The following is an 11,410-nucleotide window of genomic DNA, read 5'->3' as shown; positions in this document are numbered from 1 at the left end:
TCAGAGCAGGGTCTTCATTAGCTGGTCCCAGAATGCTCTTCCACCTCCCATCCTGCTCTGAGGAACTCTATGCTACAGTAGAACAGAACCATTTCACAGAAACATACACTGTTTTTAAATGACTCAAGCAGCTGCTTTTTTGTCTGCCCGAAGGATGCTTCAAACCCTGCTTGACTTCTCAGTATATCCTCTGAGAAGAAGCATAGAACCCATGTGGCATGTTTGTGAAAACACACCACGTCAGCTGGGCATGCCTGAAATCTCAGGAGCTGGGAAATGGATAATTTCAGATTCAAGGTCAGCCTGAGATACATCATAGGATCCTATTTCAAAAGGCCACGGGCTGGTTAGGTGTGATGACTCATACTTGTAATCTTAGCATCCAGGAGGCTGAGTCAGGGGGATGTTTGCAAGGCCCAACCCAGCATAACTGCAGAGTGAGACCTGTCCTTAAAAGAAAAAAGAGAAGCCAGACAGTGGTGGCGCACGCCTTCAATCCCAGCACTCTGGAGGCAGAGGCAGGAAGATCAGTGAGTTTGAGGTCAGCCTGGTCTACAGAGTGAGTTCCAGGACATCCAGGACGACACAGAGAAACCTTACCTTGAAAATAATAATAATAATAATAATGAGGAGGAGGAGGAGGGGAAGGAGAAGAAGAAGAAAATGGAGGGGGCAACCTAAGGGCTAGAAATGGAACCCAGCAGCACAGGCCTTGCCTAGCTTGTGCAAATCCTGGTCATACCTCCAGCACTGCGAAAAGACAAAGCCCATTCTCTGTCATGTGCACAAGGTTTTCATCCTTTTGCAAGTAACATGAGGGTAGGCTCTAAGTTTATATATCCCCGTGACTCCAAAATCTAATATAGAAACTGGCACAGTTAAATTATAGTGGGAAAAAAAAGCCACTTCATACATGCAAAATAGCACATAAAGAATAAAATGAGCATTACACTGAACTCGCCAACCAGTTTTTATTTTCTTTCTTTTATGGATTTTTATTTTTGAGACAGGGTTTCTCTGTGTAGCCCTGGCTGTCCTAGAACTCTCTCTGTAGACCAGGCTGACCTCAAATTCAGAGATCCTCTTGCCTCTGCCTCCTGAGTGCTGGGATGAAAGATATGAGGCACCACATCTGGCTAATTTTCCCTTCCTTCCTTCCTTCCTTCCTTCCTTCCTTCCTTCCTTCCTTCCTTCCTTCCTTCCTTCCTTCCCTCCTTCCCTCCTTCCTTTCTTTTAAATGTGTTTGGGTAGTTTGCCTGCATATGTCTGTGAGTATGCATACCTGGTACCTGAAGAGTCCAGAAGACTTCAGATCCCCTAGAACTGGAGTTATAGATGGTTGTAAACCACCATGTGGGTTCCAGGAATTGAACCTGAGTCCACTGGAAGAGTAGCCAGTGCTCTTAACTTCTAAGAATTAAGCACCATCTCCCCAGTCCCCACCAATCAGCTTTAAAACGCCAAATATCACTACACCACTGAAGTGCTATAGATTGCTTGACAAAAACAAAACGTGGTTTCAGTTACTACTTCAGTTACTACTGAAGATGTTTCTGTTAACTTAAGAAACATTGTAGCGAATTCTTAAAAAAAAAAAAACTATGTATTTATTATGTATACTGCTTGCATACCAGAAGAGGGCACCAGATCTCATTATAGAGATGTTTGTGAGCTACCATGTGGTTGCTGGGAATTGAACTCAGGACCTCTGGAAGAACAGCCATGCCCTTAACCTCTGAGCCATTTCTTCAGCCCTGAGTTCATTCTTTATGAGTGGATACAATAGTTGAAAACATGCCCTTATGCTAGGTGATGGTGGCACATGCAGAGGCAGGCAAGTCTCTAAGTTATAGGCCAGCCTGGTCCAGGACAGCCAGGATTACACAGAGAAACTCTGTCTCTTAAAACAAAACACAACAACAACAACAACAAAAAGCCCTTAGATTGTTACTGATGTAATCAGAAAATACAAGAAACAAGGTAAATGCTACTTTAGAAGCATAGACAGCATGTGCTGGGACCCAAAAGGACATCTATTTAACCAAACCCAGGAAACACAAAGGTTCCTGTGGGTGGCAGAGAGGTACCAAGTCTTGAAGGATGAGTAGGTATAAGCCTAGCATGTGGGGTTGAGGCTGAACTGTAGCCTGCTGACTTCTCATATATTCAATCAATGAATGTTAATATTGGGTATCCAGTATTGCCAGGTGCTGTGTTCAGCGTTAGAAAAACATATGAACAAAACAGGAACGCACACTTGCAACATACACTCTACTGCTGGGTCATCAAGGTCCAGAGAATCCAGGTAAAAACCCATTATAACGATCCAGACCAAAATTTATATGACCTGGTGATCATTAAATATGAGAAGTGAGCAGACAGAATCAAGTGATGCCATGTTTCTGGTATAAACGACCAGGTAGCTGATGATGCCAGTCACTAAATAAATAATATAAATAGAGAAATTTATATGAGGAAAAGATGGATTGATACAATTTTGGCTTGTGGGAATCCTGTTATCTCTGAAGGAGAAAGTGGCCCAGTAAGCAATTGGGTGGTTATGTAAGTCCTCAGGTTAAGAGAACTTGGAGCTGGAACAGAGATTAAGATCCGTGACAGTAAAGTCAATGGGAACATGGAAGGTTTTCCAGCCCCCTTGCATAGAATGAAGGTCAGAGAGTCAGGGACAGAACAGAGAACATCAACATGGGTGGGTGGAGGATGCTGCGGAGTGACGGGGACCATGGAGAAGGACCAGAGAGAGGTAGAAAGCTACTCAGGAGAGGTGAGTCAAGGGGAGGGTCCAGCAGAAGCAGGACCAGCACAAACACCAGGAAAATGACTCCTGGAAGCCACTGGACTGACAGCCGGGGTCACTGGCAGCGGGGAAGGATGACTTTGAGGAGAGCCCTGGGGTGGCAGTGGCTGCAGCTGGGCTCCACAGAGCCTGTAGTAGACACAGAGTTCTGACCTGCAGGGACGGGGAATATCCCCAGACTCATAAAAAATGAGGGCTGGGCTAGCAACATAGTTCAGGAGTTTAGAGCGTTGGCTGCCAAGCCTGACCAGCTGAGTTTGATCCTCAGGACCCACACAGTTGAAGGAAAGGAACCAGCTCCTGTAAGTCATCCTCTGATGTCCACAATTGCTCCATGGCACAGGCAGACACACATATACATATACAGAATAAATGAAATTTTTTGTTGTTTTTTGTTGTTGTTGTTTTGTTTTGCTTTGTTTTTCAAGACAGGGTTTCTCTGTGTGGCTTTGCACCTTTCCTGGAACTCGCTTTGTAGACCAGGCTGGCTTCGAACTCACAGAGATCCGCCTGCCTCTGCCTCCCGAGCGCTGGGATTAAAGGCGTGCGCCACCACCGCCCAGCTGAATAAGTGAAATTTTAATGTAATAAAATAAATGAGGGCCCCTGAACCAAAGCATAAGAAAAAAACAGGAGTAGAAATCAAAATGTCTAGAACTCCAACCTCAGAGATTCTCCGGCCTCCTGCCAGCAAGGGTGTGTAACACAGACTAATTTTCTTGATCGAGATAGGATCTGGCTATGTTCAGCCAGGCTGGCCGTAGACTCCTGAGCTCATGGAATCCTCCTGCCTTGGTCTGGGACTACAGGTACGACCAAGCCTAAAAGCTAGAGTGATTTAAAGTCTTGCTTTGTTCACAAGGGAAGGCTCCAGCCACAATTGCTACATTACTGAATGCTTCAGCTGTAGCCAGTCCACATTGACATGCTGTATGTGTAAGTATGTAACAGATTTCAAAGACTTAATACTTAAAAAAAATAATGTCTCAAAGCATCACACTGATTTCAGGTTGAAATGATGCATTTTGAGAGGACACACTCTCAAACCATAACAATAATCATTCATCTATGTGGATGACAACTGGAGCTGATAAACAAACGTTACTCTGGATTATTTTCACTTTTTTTTTTTTCGAGACAGGGTTTTTCTGTGTAGTTTTAGTGCCTGTCCTGGATCTCGTTCTATAGATCAGGCTGACCTCAAACTCACTGAGGTCCCCCTGGCTCTGCTTCCTGAGTGCTGGGATTAAAGACGTGCGCCACTGCCTCCCAGCTATTTTCCCTTTTTTTTTTTTTTTTTAAGGTTTATCTATTTATTATGTATACAGCATGTATGACTGCAGGCCAGAAGAGAGCACCAGATCTCATTACAGATGGTTGTGAGGCACCATGTGGTTGCTGAGAATTGAACTCAGGGCCTCTAGAAGAGCAGTCAGCGCTCTTAACCTCTAAGGCATCTCTCCAGCCCCTATTTTCACTTTTTAAATGAGGCCATTAGGAAATTTTACATTATGTATATGTCTAGGGTTAAATTTCTACTATGCCGCACTGGGCTAAGTCCCACCACATAATAGGACCCTGACAGCCTGAGCATGCCTAGACTTCCCCATGTCCTCTAGTCTTACCCTAAGCTATCATCATCTTTCTTGGCAGGGAGACAAATGCATGGAATTCCCAGGACTACAGTCTTTATCCCTTTTCTCTTTTGTGTGTGTGTGTGTGTGTGTGTGTGTGTGTGTGTGTGTGTGTGTGTGTGTGTGTGTCGTACATGCAAGTGTACAAATGTGCCCACTATTGTGTGCTGAGGCCCCAGAGCAGGATGTCAGGTGTCTTTGTCTACCAATCTTCTCCTTTTCGCCTTGAAACAGTCTCTCACTGAACCAGACGCTGTTTTGGTGAGGCTGGCTGACCACTGAGCTCTCAGGATCTGCCTGCATTCACTGATGCTAGGGGGTACAGGCAGGTATTACCTTTTACTGGGGGTTAGGAATTCAAGTTCAGAGCCTCACATTTGCACGGCACTCTTACCTACTGTCCCTTCCTCCCTGAGGACCAGGATTGCAGACACACATCACCACATCTGGTTTTATGTAGTGCTAGAGATTAAAAAAAAAAATCAGAGTTTCTTGCATACTCAAGTTCTTTTCCAACTGAGGTTCATCCTAAACCCGAAAGACTGCAGTCTTGACGCACCCCTCAACCACATATCCCAACCTCCCAATCGGGGTGGAGACTTCCATCTACCATATGCTGTCTTGGGAGTTCTCTTATCTTGGTCCCCCAGACTTTTCTTTTCACGTTTGTTTGTTACTCAGGTGAGAACAGAAATGTCTTAATTCACAAAAGTGAGTTTTAGCTAACTGTGGTGACACCCACGTCTAATCTCAACTGTTCAGAAATCTGCCTGAGTCAGGAAAATTGCAAGTAACTTTGTGAGACCCTGTATCAAAATAAAGAACAAAGGCGCAGTGGTGGAGCACAGCCTGCTGTGGGATGACGCTTTTGTCCACTGGTTTAGTAAAACGCTGATTGGCCAGGAGCCAGGCAGGAAGTATAGGTGGGATAAACAGACAAAGAAAATTCCGAGAAGAGGAAGGCTGAGTCAGGAGACGCCAGCCCCCTGTCCAGGGAGCAGCATGTAATGACACACAGGTAAAGCCACAGAAAACGTGGTGACATATAGATTAACAGAAATGGGCTGAGTTTAAGTGTAAGAGCTAGTCAGTGGTAGGCCTGAGCTAATGGCCGAGCAGTTTTAATTAATATAAGCTTGTGTGTTTACTTGGGTCTGAGTGGCTGCAGACCAGGCAGGACACAGGAAAACTTGTGGCTACATCTACCTAACATGTACAAGTGTCTTACAAACCCCAAGTATCTTGTACACACACACACACACACACACACACACACACACACACACACACACACACACGTGTTTTCCTGGCTTATAGACCATAATTGTCCCTGCAGCACTGAATTTAAGAAACATGTTAACATGTTCTCCCTGTTCCCTCCATTTCTCAGCTCCCTTTTCCTTTACTTTTCACCCTTCCTGAAACTGGAAATTTTCCAAACTGGTAGAAACAAGGAGTTCTAGTAATGACCCAGTCTCTAAAGCCCTGGACATGCCCAAACCCCCCAGATTCCGATTCACACTCCAAACTCCTAGTGTCTCCCCTAGCGGGAAGACAAATGCCTGGAGTATGCAAGGCTTCATTCTTTTTTCTTGTTTGTTTTAGTTTTGTATTATGAGACAGTGTCTCACTAAGGTGCCCAGGCTGGCCTGGAGCTCACTCTGTAGTTCCCTGACTTTACCTGAGATTGTCCTGCCTCAGCCTTTCAAGTGCTAGGATTACAGGCCTGTGTCACCACACCTGTCTCAGGCTGCATTCTTGATACACTTCTGTAGTCCAGATATGTCATACTTCCTAAACATGTGACCTTGACAAAACACTCATGGCTGTAAGCCCTCACTGCAAAAAACCCAAACACCACCTGCCTGGAAAGTCACTGAGAAGATAAAAGAGATCACATGGGCAAAGCTCCTAGTTGGAGCTTGCCTCACAGAAGACCCTTTGTAATTCTGGGCTTCTCACTTTGCTCCTTCACCCTGCAGGCTGAGAGAAGTGAGGAAAGCTGCAGAATAAACTCAACTCTGTGTAAGTGGACGGACAGAATCTCAAAGCCAAAAGGCTCCTCAGACATATCCCCAGCTTCTCATTCACTGTAGAAAGTCCTTGGACTAATCCCTCATTGGCAGTCATCCGACCTCTACTTAAACCCCTCCAGGGACCATTCACTGGTTCACTTGATAAACAAAAACAAGACTCTGTAGAGACTGCAAAAGAGGGCAGACAGTGATCGTACTTAAGGAAGCCTATGTTTTAGCAAAATCACAGAAGTAACTATAAGGTATGCACGGTGTGTGTCAGCGGAGGCCACGCCAGGCCACCTAACAACCTTGCAAGTTGTTCATGCTCAGCAAAGGGAGACTCTAATACCCAAACCCCTCCAAACACCATGGCTGCTTCCTATTCATTTCAAGGAACATGAAGCAAGATGTTTCCACACTAAATCCAATTGCTCTCAAGGAGGACATTTCTGCAGTAGCTTTAAAACCCCCAGAAGATGTGCATGGAAGAGGCTAACATGAAGATGACTGAATTGGAGCACCCTTGTGGGGGGAAAGTGGGATCCACTGCAAGATCCTCCATCCTGGTCTCTGTCATGGAATGACCTTAAATACACACAAGGACCCTCTTACTGGCAATTTCCGAGCCCACCTTGGAAAGCTTGGCACATCCCTGTCCTTGGGGCTTCTTCTCTCCACCCCTCTGTGTACTCTTCATCTTTGTATCGGCATCTCTGCCTCAGACTGTGCCTCCCAGCATTTTGGTTTCTAATATTCTTGGGGACTTTTTCTAGCACTCTCTCTCTCTCTCATCATTCTCTGTTTTCTTGGTTGATTTCATTTTTCTGTCTCTGGCCTTGCTCTCTTACCAGCTGCCGCAAAGCCATAAACCTAGGCTGTTCTGCAGCAGGCAGCCGCCAATCACTGGGCTGAAAGAGTTGAAGGGAGGAGATCAGCAAAGAGATGGGGCGGGGGTGGGGGTAGCTAGGGCTCTGTTGCTACAGCGAGGGAGGGGAGAGGAGCAGAAAAGAGCAGAGAAGTGCCCCTCCCAACAAACAGCCAAAACTGCCTACACAGGCAGCCCTTCTTTGAACCCCTTTCCTGCAGAAAACAGACACCTGGCCCCCCTATCCCCTGTGACGCTGAGTGCCCGGTCCTCTTCCTCTATCCCTCAATGGGTGACTTCCCATCTAGAACCACTGACCACAGATAACTCCCTGAAAGACTTGCCCCTCCATCCTAAATGAAATTTCCTCCAGAAATGAGGGGACTGAAAGACCGTGGAGGTTTGAGGGGGTTGAGATAGGTGGATGTTGGGACAAGATAAAGATGGTCAAAGCTGAGTCTAGTGGATGATGCCAAGACAGGTTTGGAGAAGCACCAAGAGGAGGGAAGCATCCTTCTTCGCCTTCAGCTAAGGCTGAACCGGGAGAATGGGGGGCTTCGGGTTTCTTCTCTGCCATCTGGCCTGATAGCTAGGTTCCCCTGGCCCCTAACCTGGATTGGGGATCAGGAAGGTAGGGTGTGTACTTGAGGGGTAACTGCTCAGCTGTTTGCTTAGAAATCTCAAGACTGTAAAAGGCTGGAAGGGGAAGGCGACGAGAAAGGGGAGGGGTCAGCCAGAGATTTTAGAAGAAGAGCAAAGAAGGAGAAACATTCCTGTCCTTTTGGTGCAGGAGACAGACTCGGAAAACAGTAATTCCTGGTGTGCCGGCGACCCCTGCTGGCTGCTCAAATCACCACCATCGAGCCAGGGAGGTACTGGGGGCCTTCCTGAGACCTGCTGGGCATCACTTGGCTGTGACAGCGGTCTGTGACTGCATTGATGTACAATATAATAGTGTGCATGGCACTGCGCATGGTAGTGTGTGGGCACCCTGGGTAAAGGCAGTAGTGTGAATGAGCAGAAGACCCACGAACTTCAAGCTCTTGAACTCCCAGCTGCTCTCTAGGGGACTCTGGGTGTGGGGCAAGATCAGTGAGCCCAGCCTATCTACCAACAGTGCCACGGCAATAGCATAGACCCATTCACTCTGGCTCTGGGTCCAAGTTGCGTTAACCAGTCCATAAAGAGAATAAAGAACGCCTACTTCGGACAGAAACAGACTAGGTTAAGGTCCTAATTGTCTGGTTCCCACCCCAGTGACCTGCAAGTTACTTACGATGTTTTTGAGCTGTTTCCTCACATAAGGGGTGTGTTGAGTACAACACCTAACAATGTTAAGCATTTAATAAATGCTCATTTTTCTCTTCCTTTATCTATCTCCCACCCTCAAGGTCAGGCAGAGATTTCAAAAGGCAAATAAATGGGGGACGATGTTGACCGTGATGATGGTGGTAGTTTATATTTATACCACTCATGCAAATCATTTTCAACATATTTTAATACAGGGCGGTTTTCCCTTTTATTAGCCACGCACATCATGATCGTGTTTTATTGGGATAGAAATATCCCGATGTTATGGCAGGTATCTAGAAGGATGGCCTTATGAAGTGATAACAAGGCATGACAAATCTTCCTTTATTGTGATACATTTTCATTACTCAGGTTAATCAGAAATTACCCATTAGAACAAGGGCTTAAGATAAGTACATGACAGTCATCTGTGGAGATCAAAATCTCTGATTTTCCAATGGGTACCTAATTGTTATTGCCATTGTGGGGGGACGATTAATGCTTAGATTGAACCGGTCTTAAAACATTAAAATAACTCAAAGAGATATGACAGGTACTTAGAATTGGTATACTCTGAAATTAAAGAGAAGACAGATTTCAATTCCACCGAATGATATCCTCACCCCTACAGCTGTCCAGTGACAGGGGCAGACTGCGCATGAAGTACCGAGCTGCATTTCAGCAGGAATATTGAAACGGGCTGGCTGACTCCCGGGCAAGCTTACCATGAAAGAGATTCGGGCTGCAGAGGGAGATTGGGTAAGAGGCCCTCTGAGGTCCCTCTGCAAACATACTTGAGAGGATGATGGATACTCAGCACAGCACAAGTGTTGCTCCAAACAGCATTCCTGCCGTAGCCACGGTCCTTGTCTGTCACTCTGGGGTGGGCATGAGGAGACAGCAATAATAACAGTGCCATTCTCTCCTAAGATTTTCTTCCTCCCAAGGAAAGGCAAGAGTCTGGGCACGTTCTGTCTCTACCCATCCCTGTTTGCCTTGATTTCTTTTGCAATCCTCATCTTTTTCTCCATAAGATCCATCTTCAAGTGCCTTAAAGAAATCTTACCTAAGGAAAGGGCCTTGTTTGTCATTTAGCTTCCTTGAAGGAATGAGTGAACAGTAAGCAGTGGGTGAAGGACTCGAACATTTATTTAGCGCCTATTAAGTGCAGGCCCTACAAATTTTGCTTGATTAAAAGAGGTGTGTATATGCTCTCATGCAGGGGAGTGTGTGTGTGTGTGTGTGTGTGTGTGTGTGTGTGTGTGTGTGTGTGTTGCATTGTGGATGCAAATGTGGGTGGCTCTGAAGGAATTCTTTGCTGCTCAAGCCTTCGGAGAGGTCTTGCTATATATGTGTAGCATTTTGGGGGTTGCAATACCTTCTGTACACACACAGGCTAGCCAGGAGACATTCTTCTGGTTTCTAGATGTTTGTACATTGTCTAAGGTTTCTCTGTTCCTATCTGGGGCTTTACTGTGTTGGCACATCAAGATTTAGCTGCTTTCTTGTCTCTGTCATGGTGCATGCAGATCCATGCATCCAACTCCATGTGAAGCCATGTATGTCCTGTAGCCTCTTCTCAAGGAAGACTCTGTGAAGAGTCCTTGGCACCCTCCCCTTCTGGATGCCCCCACTTCCCACTTTCCATGCCAGGAGAGATCTAATTACACAGAAATTAGTACAGAGAAGGATCGTTTGCTTTTATGGCATCAGCGCCAGGGCAGCTGTAAATCTGGAGCCGCTGCTGCAGCAGCCTCTGGGCACTGTGCAGACTCTGAGGGGGCTCTCACCTTTTCACCCCCTCTCCCACTGGGCTGTTACCCCTGTCCAGGACCTGACAACCCTTTTAGGTACCCATCTCAGCAAGGGACGAGGTGTGAAAAGAGAGGATGTGATAAATCGAAAGACACATAATAGGTGCTCAATAAATGTTACCTAAATGATTAGAGGATGAATTCCAGCAATGCTAACCACCGCCCAACTACCCAAACCCATGACCAAAAGAATACTCGTAGCAAAATTCCTTAGAATTTTCGAGTTCTTACCAGCCTCCCATATTATTGTATGGACTCAGATAAAGCTGGTAGGGCAATGTCTCACCCTGATTCTACTTCAGAGGACCTGGATTCCCTCTTAGGCAGCATCAGGTAGTGAAGACAGACCAAGTCCAGGTCTTGATTCTTCTCTTCACTAGCTAAGTGACCTTGAACACACCTTCCAGCCTGAGCCTTGGTTTCCTCATCTGTGAAGTAGTGGTCAAAAAGTCTCAGTATGTGAGACATCAGAAGCAAACAGCAATCATTATCAAAGCACTGTTACTGTATTGCTAGCTAATGTTCCATTTCTCCACCCACTACTTACACCTCTTCTGTCCCACAACCCTTCAGTGCAGCCTTGATCACAACCAGCCCCCAATTCAAGGGCCGTCATACCCTTTGGGACATTACAACATGCATGCAGACTGTACCCAACCAGAAATGAATGTTTCTTCACGTCAGAGTCTCATCTGATGAGAAGAGTGAACATAGAAGACTCTACCAACCCCTGGGCACCCGGAGGCAGCGATTCACCCATTGCCCACTCTCTAAGCTCCTACGGTGGTAGCGGTTATTTGTGTTTCTTTTTTTTAATGGTGCTGTGGATTGAACAAAGGAGTTCACACAATGTAGGCAAGTGCTCTTCCTCTGACCTACCTCCCAGTCCCAGCACTGGCTCTTTTGAGCTCCATTATTTCATGGAAGTACTAGAGGATATTTGGGGTACTAAAGGGTCTAATTGTAAAGAA

Source organism: Peromyscus maniculatus, chromosome 20, assembly GCF_049852395.1.
Source record: "Peromyscus maniculatus bairdii isolate BWxNUB_F1_BW_parent chromosome 20, HU_Pman_BW_mat_3.1, whole genome shotgun sequence".
Taxonomy (NCBI): domain Eukaryota; kingdom Metazoa; phylum Chordata; class Mammalia; order Rodentia; family Cricetidae; genus Peromyscus; species Peromyscus maniculatus.
Note: the sequence above shows the minus strand (reverse complement) of the source record.